The sequence below is a fragment of the Henckelia pumila genome, chromosome 1 (genome assembly GCF_033568475.1).
Source record: "Henckelia pumila isolate YLH828 chromosome 1, ASM3356847v2, whole genome shotgun sequence".
NCBI classification, from domain to species: domain Eukaryota; kingdom Viridiplantae; phylum Streptophyta; class Magnoliopsida; order Lamiales; family Gesneriaceae; genus Henckelia; species Henckelia pumila.
This window is the reverse complement of record NC_133120.1, coordinates 90,561,632-90,571,740: the sequence shown is the minus strand read 5'-3', so window position 1 is coordinate 90,571,740 and position 10,109 is coordinate 90,561,632.

Genomic DNA, 10,109 nt, shown 5'->3' with positions numbered 1-10,109 from the left:
ATTTCAAAGGATGTAGAAGTGAAAATGTATACAAGATTTCTTTAAACAATTTATCTTTATCAAATATTAAAAGCCTTGTATCCTTGAATGTTGATGACAACATTCTTTGGCATAGACGACTAGGTCATGTTGGTCCTAGTACCATAGAAAAATTTTTAAACTTGATTTAGTTGTTGGTATGCCAAAACTCAATTTAAAATTAGATTCTGTTTGTGATGCGTGTCAACTTGGCAAATATACAAGAGAATTTTTTAAAAGCAAAAATTTTATATCTACTTGTAACACCCGGAAATTTTAATACGTAAATTCGCATGCATAATTAGGAGAAATTAATTTTAAAATAAGGGTTAAATGAATTTATGTGTTATTATGTGATTTATATGCATAATTTAAGTTATTTTAGCATTTAACCCAAAATTAGTGATTTTTGTGATTTATGGAAATTAATTGGTTTTGATCGCGTAGACGGGACCGTGGACGGACGAGATACCAAAATATTTAGCCAAAAATATTTTATGAGTTTTATGAGCCTTAAAATAATATTTTAAGGTATTTTGTCAAGAAAATTTTAGTATTTAATTATATATTTATTTAAGGGGCTATTTTTAGCCAAAATTAGTCTCTTTATTGACTTTTATTAATTTTTAAAATTTGCCTATTTAATAATTTCGAGATTAGGAGATATTTTATCAGATTTTTATTATTATTAGAGAGTTTTAAATTATATTTTTCTATGGTATATTATCTATATTATTTAGTTAATATTTATTATACAAAAAAAATTATCCTAAACCAAACCCTACACTCTAAACTCACGTCTAAGCCGCCTCCATCCTCTCCCTCACCTTCTCCTTCATCGGCTTCAATAGAAACAACAGCCCCATAACCGAAAGCTTTGAGTTCTTTGAGTTATTTTGGAGGTTCGTCATCCCGGAGTCCCGTAAACGCATCGTTCGTTGTCAAATAATTACGAAAGGCATGTTTAATTCTTTTCTCAACACCATATAAGCTATTATTTTGGTTTTTACAGCAGAAAGTTTGTGGTATATATGTTTGTTGTTCAGAAGTATATGCAGATGGTATTTTCCTTTCCTTTTTCTCACGTTTTGCTTGATTTTTCATGAGTATGATCACGTTTTTTATGCATGGTAAAGGTCCAGGCGGCTAATCCACATCTGAGGGCATGTCTTAGGGTCCTTGTGGTCGTGTGGTCCTGTTGGTTTTGTCCATGGTTGGTCTGAAACGAAGCACTTCTCCTCTAGTGCACCAGATCGCGCAGATTTGTGTTCTGAGGGAGAAGGCTTCGTTCTCCCTCCTCAGGCCACTATTTTGGGTGAGGTTTGTTGGGTTGGAACCTACTAGATGTTGGCTGAGTTTTTCAATTGGTTTCGCGATTTTAGGTGGTCGGAATCTCGAGAACGAAGCAAAACGCCACAGCTGCTCCTGTCTGCGCGCGAGCTGCGGGTAGGCAGTTTTGCAGAGCTTCGTTCTCCCTCTATACTTGATGGTTTGGGCTGGTTCTTACATGGTTGGAAACGTCTTGAAGAGGGCTAGAGGTAGGTGGTGGTGCTCCGGCCAGTGGACGGCCGGAGCACGGCGGCAACTGCCCCGGAAGGCTGCTGCTCGCGCAGCCGAGGGCAAGGAGAGGGGGCGTCGGGTAAGGGGGGTTCTGGGTGGTTCCGGGTCGGGTCATGGTAGTGGGTTGGGTCAGTAGGGTCTAGGGTCGGGTCAGGCAGGTCCGGGTCCGGGCTAGGTGGGCCGGGCTCGAGTATTTTAATTTTAAAATGTTTAATGCTTTAATTGGATTTTTGGGCCATTTAATTAGAAATAAAATTATTTGGGCTTCCAAATAATTTTATTTGGGCTTTTTAAATTTATTTTAAGTTAACCCAATAATTTTATGGGCCCGTGGGCCCATCGGAATTTTTGGGCTAGTCAGTGATTTTATTGGGCCAGTCTAGGAATTTTTATGAATTAATTAGTTATTGGGCCTAAATATTTTTATTTAAGCCCAATAACATTTAAGTATTTTATTTTAGTAAAAATTATAATTTTTAAAATTAATTATTTAATTATGGGCTTTAAGTTAGTTAACAGGCTTTAAGTCAGTTAAGGGGTTAGTAGAGAGACCAGCAGTCTGGACCAATCCATGAAAATAAACTAAGTCCGGAATATATATTTAATTATTTTTATGCATGAAGTCTATTTTAAGTAAAAGTATATTTATTATTAAAATTAATTAAATATATATTACGGACATATTTTAAGTGCATGCATACATGAAATATTTTATGATGTGTTTATGATTAAGATTTGAGCATGAAAAATATTTTTATGGAAATTGAAGTGATGTGACAGCATAGAAGTGGGTTTTACCACTGACACAGAGGTAGTTCTACTACCGGCATAGAAGTGGGTTTTACCACTGGCACAGAGGTAGTTTACTACCAGCATAGAGGTGGATTTATCCACCGCCACGTACGATGGTTCTTTAGACTGATCAGTCGGCACAGTTATCAGTCACATTCATGGATATGACCATACACAGTTTTTATGTTTATGACATGCTCAATTATGTTATGTATGATGAAGAAAGTTATGTTATGTATAAGATTTATGATTAAGCATTTATGTTATGAAAAATGTTTCCACGCATGCTCATGTACATGTATATGTATTAGTATTTACGTGATGCATTATTTTTAACCTTGTTATAAAGGATTAGACATGTTGAGCCTCTAAGCTCACTACGCTTATATGGTGCAGGTGAGTATGATGTAGCTCCTACCGGTGGCGAGGACGTATGAGCGAGCATGGCAGTGGCCCCGTGACCGTCTCGCTAGAATTTTATTTATGCATGAGTTATTTATTCAGGATATTTTTATGTTTTCAGTGGTTATGATTACTTATTGATTTTTCATGATTTTAGTAGACATAAGTTATAAATTTTCATTATAGACATTATTTTATCTATTGCATGACTCAAGATTTTATCAAATAAATGTTTATGATTTTATTAAGCGAGTTATTATTTGTAATATTATTTTTAAAGTTTATACATATATGTATGGGCGTATATGTATATAGTATAGTATAAAAAAAAAAAAAAAAAAAAGTTTTTCCGCATTTTATTAGTAGTAGGCGTTTCACTACTTCTATGCCCCTTGAACTTCTTCACCTAGATCTATGTGGTCCCTCGAGGAACGCTAGCCTAGGAGGGAAGCTTTATGCATTTGTCATTGTGGATGATTTCTCATGTTACACGTGGACATTGTTTTTAGCCCACAAAAATGATGTCTTTGATTATTTTAAAACTTTTGTCAAAAGAGTTGAGAATGAGAAAAATCTTTCTATAAAACAGATCCGTAGTGACCACGAAACTGAATTTCAAAATGAGAGTTTTACAATTTTTTGTGAAGAGAAAGGCATCGGTCACAATTTTTCTTGTCCTAGGACTCCTCAACAAAACGGGGTCGTTGAGAGAAAAAATAGGACACTTGTGGATATTGCAAGGACCATGATATGTGAGCATTCTCTACCAAAATATTTTTGGGCTGAAGCAATGAACACTGCTTGTTACATCATTAATCGTGTATCAATAAGGCCAATTCTCAAGAAAACTCCATATGAATTATGGAAAGGGAGAAAGCCTAACATTTCTTACTTTCGAGCTTTCGGTTCCAAATGCTACATACATAATAACGGTAAGGACAACCTTGGAAAATTTGATGTCAAATCCGACAAAGGTATTTTTCTTGGATATTCCACAACAAGTAAGGCTTTTAGAGTTTTTGATAAACGTACTTTACTTGTTGAAGAATCTATGCATGTTGTATTTGATGAATCTATGTCAATAGTCTCTCGCACTAACAATGATGATGTAGAATTATTCGAAGAAGAGATGGCTTCATCAAGTCTAAATGATTTAGATGTTTCTGTTGAAGAAACACCACTTCTGAAGGATTGGACGCTTCACAAAGATCATCCTATAGATCTTATCATTGGAAGTCCTTCGAAGGGTGTAACCACTCGTTCTTTTCTAAATAATATTTGCAATCATCTTGCTTTTGTTTCACATGTTGAACCTAAATGTATTGATGATGCTTTATTAGATGATTCTTGGATTATTGCTATGCAAGATGATTTGAATGAGTTTAAACGCAATGATGTTTGGTATCTTGTTCCTAGGCCGCATGATAGATCTATTATTGGAACTAAATGAGTGTTTAGGAATAAACTTGATGAGCATGGCACTATCACTAGAAATAAAGCTAGGCTTGTAGCTAAAGGATATAGTCAAGAAGAAGGCATTGGTTATGATGAGACTTATGCGCCTGTTGCTAGACTAGAATCTATTCGCATGCTACTTGCTTTTGCTTGCTCTATAAATTTTAAGTTATTTCAAATGGATGTTAAGAGTGCATTCCTGAATGGTGAATTGAAAGAAGAAGTTTATATTGAACAACCTGATGGCTTTGTTGATGCTTTACTGCCTGATCATGTATATAGATTAAACAAAGCTTTGTATGGATTGAAACAAGCTCCTAGAGCTTGGTATGATAAATTGTCTACTTTCTTGCTTTCAAATGGTTTTTCAAGAGAAAAGATCGACATTACTTTATTCACCAAGAATGTCAAAAATGATCTTTTGATTGTGCAAATTTATGTTGATGATATAATATTTGGTTCTACTGACGAATCTCTTTGTCAAGATTTCTCCAAGCTTATGCAGGAACACTTTGAGATGAGCATGATGGGGGAACTTAACTATTTCCTCGGATTGCAAATCAAACAGTGCAAGGATGGGTTCTTTGTGAACCAAAGAAAATACATCAAGAAAATTCTAAAGAAGTTTGGGATGGAGAACACAAAATCATCATCCACACCGATGAGCACAGCAATCAGACTCGACAAGGATGAAAATGGTAAAACTGTAGATCAATCTTCCTTTCGTAGTATGATTGGCTCCTTACTTTATGCTACTGCTAGTAGACCGGACATTATTTTTAGTGTTTGCTTGTGTGCACGATTTCAATCATGTCCAAAGGAATCACATTTGTTCGCCTTAAAACGCATTTTCAGATATCTTTCAAATACTCCAAATCTCGGCTTGTGATATTCGAAAAATTCTTTCTTTGATTTAAAAGCATACTGTGATGCCGACTTTGGTGGATATAAGGTGGACAGGAAAAGCATTAGTGGAACCTGTTTCTTTTTAGGAAACTGTTTAGTTTCTTGGTTTTCCAAAAAGCAAAACTGTGTTGCATTGTCAACGACCGAAGCCGAATATATGGCTGCTGGTAGTTGTTGTGCGCAAATTCTTTGGATGAAGCATCAATTGCTCGACTATGGCGTCTCTTTTTCAAAAATCCCTATTTTCTGTGACAACACTAGCGCCATTTGTCTTACAAAGAATCCGATTCAACATTTGCGCACCAAACATATTGACATTCGTCATCATTTTATTCGTGACCACATCGAACGAAATGAAGTTGAACTTCAATATGTTGACACGTCAAATCAAATTGCCGATATTTTTACAAAACCACTAGATGAAAATACTTTTATTCGTTTGCGTGGTGAACTTGGCATGATTGAGTTGTAATCGCTTGTAGACATAAGTTAAAATTAATGTCATATTAAGGGGGAGCTTAATATTAAAAAATTCGAGCAAATTAATGTTGGAGAATACAAATTAATTGTATTTTTCAATACTAAAAAGCTCACATTTTTATATGGTTTATCTGTTTAAGAATTAATTTGCAAAATTTAAAATTAAAGAGTCAAAAATCGCAATTTTACCTCAGGTGGATCGGAACCACCGATTCTGAATCGGAACCACCGATTCCGGATCGGAAACACCGATTGAGGATCGGAACTTCCGATCCCTATCCCGCCATTTCCTATTCTACGCGGTAATTTTCCCTCCAAGATATAGATCGGAACCTCCGATCACAAATCGGAACTTCCGATCCACATCTTATCCGGCTTTTTGAATTATTTTCACCGCCTTAAAATTAATTACCGCTTCAGGATCGGAACGTCCGAAGAACGTTCGGAGCTTCCGATCGACACGTGTCTTGATCTAAGTCGACCGCACGATCGGAACGTCCGATCGATTTCGTCCCTATAAATATCAGATCGCTCATTCCGATTTTTCACACCTAAAAATCATCTTATTTTCTCCCTTTAATCCGATCTAAACCTCTCTAAATTGCATCCAAACGCCGTCGTGCTTAGCCACCACAAGCCAAGCCCAATCTCATGATCCGACCCAGCCTGCCATCTCTAGGCCCATTCCCGAAGACTATCAGGACCGTACTATTCATCCTGGTCGTATCTTAGATTCTGCCTATTTAGCCCAGTCTCATCTCCTTCTGTTGGACCTTATCAAGGCTCAACAATGGGAATCTTTCTTTCTTCCATCTGTCCCTGACTCCATCTACATTTCTCTCATTCACGAGTTCTATGCCAATCTTGAACTCGAATTAGGTCATGGTGAGATCACCATTGCCACGATTGTTCAAGGCAGGCATATTCATTTTTCTTCTGCTGATTTGTCCTCCTGGTTTGATCTTCCCAGGAATGGACCCGGTGAATACTTCTCGCAGAACTGGCCTCAAAATGATCCTACTTTTGATCGCGAGTTGTTACTTTCTACCATTCTTGGTCGTCCAGCTACTGCTGCTGATGATCGTATCCACCTCAAGAGTCTTTGTCCTGATTTTCAAATCATTCAAAAAATCATTACCACTTCTATTGTTCCTCGCAGTGGAGACCTCTCCACTTGCAAATATTTAGATTTATACATTCTATTTCATATCATTTCATCTCGATCTTTTAACCTTCGACGCTTTGTTATGCAGACTATGCATCACACGGCAAAGACGGTGAAAAAGGTTTCTTTTCCTTATGCCCGGTTTATCAACCGGATTTTGAGTCGTTTCGATGTTGAATTTGAGGGGATACCTTCTATTGAAATCCCACCAAGTCACATCTTTAACCATCAGTCTATCACCAGGATGGATTTATCCTGGAATCCTGTATACTCTCGATGGGTTGAAGATCGAGGAAGAGTATTTTCTAGATTTTCACCTATTTCTGCCTTTCATTTACCATATTCCTCTCTTCCCCACTCTATCCAAATCAAAGGTTTTCCGACTGGTCCTCCTAACTCTGATATTCCATCATCTTCCGATTTTGAGGCCTTTGCGGCAAACCTTGAAGATGTTCCTTTCCAAACTCCTGAGGTCCCTGCAACCCCAGCAAACCAATTCCCTAGCGACCGTCTATTCGAGACACTTCATCGTATGGAGACGAGCATGCACACTCACTTTTCCGAGTTGACTGCTAGAGTTGCTTCTTTGGAGACCCGATTTGATGAGTTCACCTCTCGCTATCCTCCGCCGACTCGCGATGATGACTCTTAGATTTTTATTTTGCATTTTAAGTTGTATTTGGTCTTATGTAAAATTTAAATTCTATTGGAATAAATAGTTTATATTCATTCTCTTTTATTCACTTATTATTACTTTTTGCTTATCACAAAAAGGGGAAGAATTAATTGGTTTAACAGTTAAATTGAGTAAAAACTATTTATTTGTTAAAAACTTTGTTGCTTATTTCAGGGGGAGTTTTTACATGCAATTTAAATACTTATATGCTTTTTACTGTCTATTGTTATTTTCTATTTTTTAACCAAGTTTTGTGATCATCAAAAAGGGGGAGATTGTTACGCCTTAAACGCATATAAATCTCGATTGTGAGATTAATGTTTTTAATCCATTAACAAGGCCCTTTTGTTTATGTTTTGATGATTAACAAATCTAGGTTAAAATGTTACTAATGTTTACAATGAGCTTATTACAGAGTTAAAATTTTCAAGGCTCAATTTCGTACAAGTTTATTCAAGATCAGAAACAAATTTCAAAGACTTATACTACTACGAGTTCGGAAGTTCCGATTGGAGTTCGGAACCTCCGATCCAGAACAGAAGGATCTTCGGAAGCTAAGGGACGATCGGACGTTCCGATCATGGTTCGGAAGCTCCGATCTTTTTGAAGGAATTTTATATTGTTCGGAAACAGAACGGAAGCTACGAAGTGACGAGATCGGAAGCACCGATCATAGATCGGAAGTTCCGATCTACTACGGCGGCCTGATAATCTTGTCCGGAAGACTTTTGCCCGACAACATATTTAATGCGCCGATCGGAAGCTCCGAAGTAAGATCCGAAGTTCCGATCCTGTACAAACCGCGTGACTCAGAATTCAAATTTTGGAAGCTCCGATGCTGGGAACGGAAGTTCCGATCGATGCCGAATTTTCAACTATAAATAGAGGCATTCCGAGACCATTTCAAGCATCCCAACATCTTCAAGTCTCTCAATCCTCTTAAGCATTATTTGAGCTATTTGTTGAGAAATTTGTAGCCCCTTTGAGCTTTCAAAATATATTCATATATCGAGTTGTATTCGGGGTTGTGAAAATCGTTGGTGTAAACACTTGAGTGTGAAATCAAGTGTTGTGTGATTGTTGAGGCTATCCTTGGAGCCCTTAAGGCCAAGTGTTGAGTTGTATCGGCGCAGTGATCGTGTCAAGTTGTAAGGCTATCCTTGGAGCCATCAAAGCCAAGTCGTTCGAAGTGCTAGTGGATCCTTGGTTAATCGATCTTAACCAAGAAGAGGAGACGTAGACGATTTATCGTCGAACTTCCATAAACATCTCTTATCCCTTTTACTGCTTTATTTACATTACGCATTTATTTACTGCACTTATTATTAATTGCTTTAAGTCTTCCGCTTGCGTATTTGCATAATCGCTTTAAATTGCTAAAGTTGCCAATAGAACCTAAATCCCCCCCCCCCCATTAGGTTCTAACAACTAGTTTTTTTGGTTCTTGATCGGTCTGATCGGTTTTGACTGCTAAAACGGTTTCAAAGTATGTACCAGACGAACCGACCGGTCCGATCGATTTAAAAACAATCCCAATTGAAGTAGATAATGAAAAACCAAAAATAAAACAACCAACAACAAAACATAGTATCTAAACCTAAGATACAAAATAAATCGGAAGAACAACTCTTGCAAGCATTACCCTTACTAGCTCCACGTCCACTTCCGTCGGGTTCATCCAGCCTAAGACATGTCTCGTGAAATGAAAAGAGAAACAATCGAGGACATGAGCGATAAATCATCCTATATAAAATTACGAGTACACAAGCCTATATGATACACGTGTACATGATACCAATGATTAAACAAGATCAACATGCTCTGTTTGGATGCACCACGATATGTTGCATGTTGCGCCGTCACATAAAGAGGTGACTTCAACACCAGATTGAGATCGTCGACAACCAATATATGTGACAACCATAGTCGACAAAAGCGGCTCCCAGTGTCCAATTGTCTAACAAATAGATGACAGAGCAATCACTGACATAACTATCTCAAGAACATGGTAAACTCAACGTGACATGTATACAACATAAAAAAACATAATATATATATACTAGTTTTGATCACACGCACCTAATGTGTAGATTTATTGTGAGCAATCACTAAAACATAATTCTAAGTTAAAAAACAGAACACTAAAACATCTCGCTCGTAAAAACTCTGCACACTTTGTGGGAAAACTATATATACAAACACAAAATATATCTAGATAGATACATAAAAATGGGTTAATGAAATTCTACCTTTTGGGTAGTATCCAAATAATTTATTTGATGGTTTAGATCTCAACATTAGAGGTGTTAAAATGAGTTAAGCCCGTCGGATTAGTCCGCCCCGCTATACAAAATTGGTGAATTGAGTTGGCAATTTCTCAACTCACCTAAAAAATGGGCCGTCCCGCCCTGCCCTATCTAGTGATGGGTTGCGGATTGACCCATCCACCACCTAAAATAGGTGTGTTGGGTTGGTGTATCCTTACAATTGGTTGAATATATGTCTGAAATCGTTAAATTATTGGTGCGTGAGACGAGCATGACACATGAATCTTGACTTTTGAGCCATTGTCTGTCTGGCCTAGGGGTGGGTTTTTGGTATATCGTATCTAAAATATTGGTATGAAAAAAATTCATATAAATATCGATATCGAAA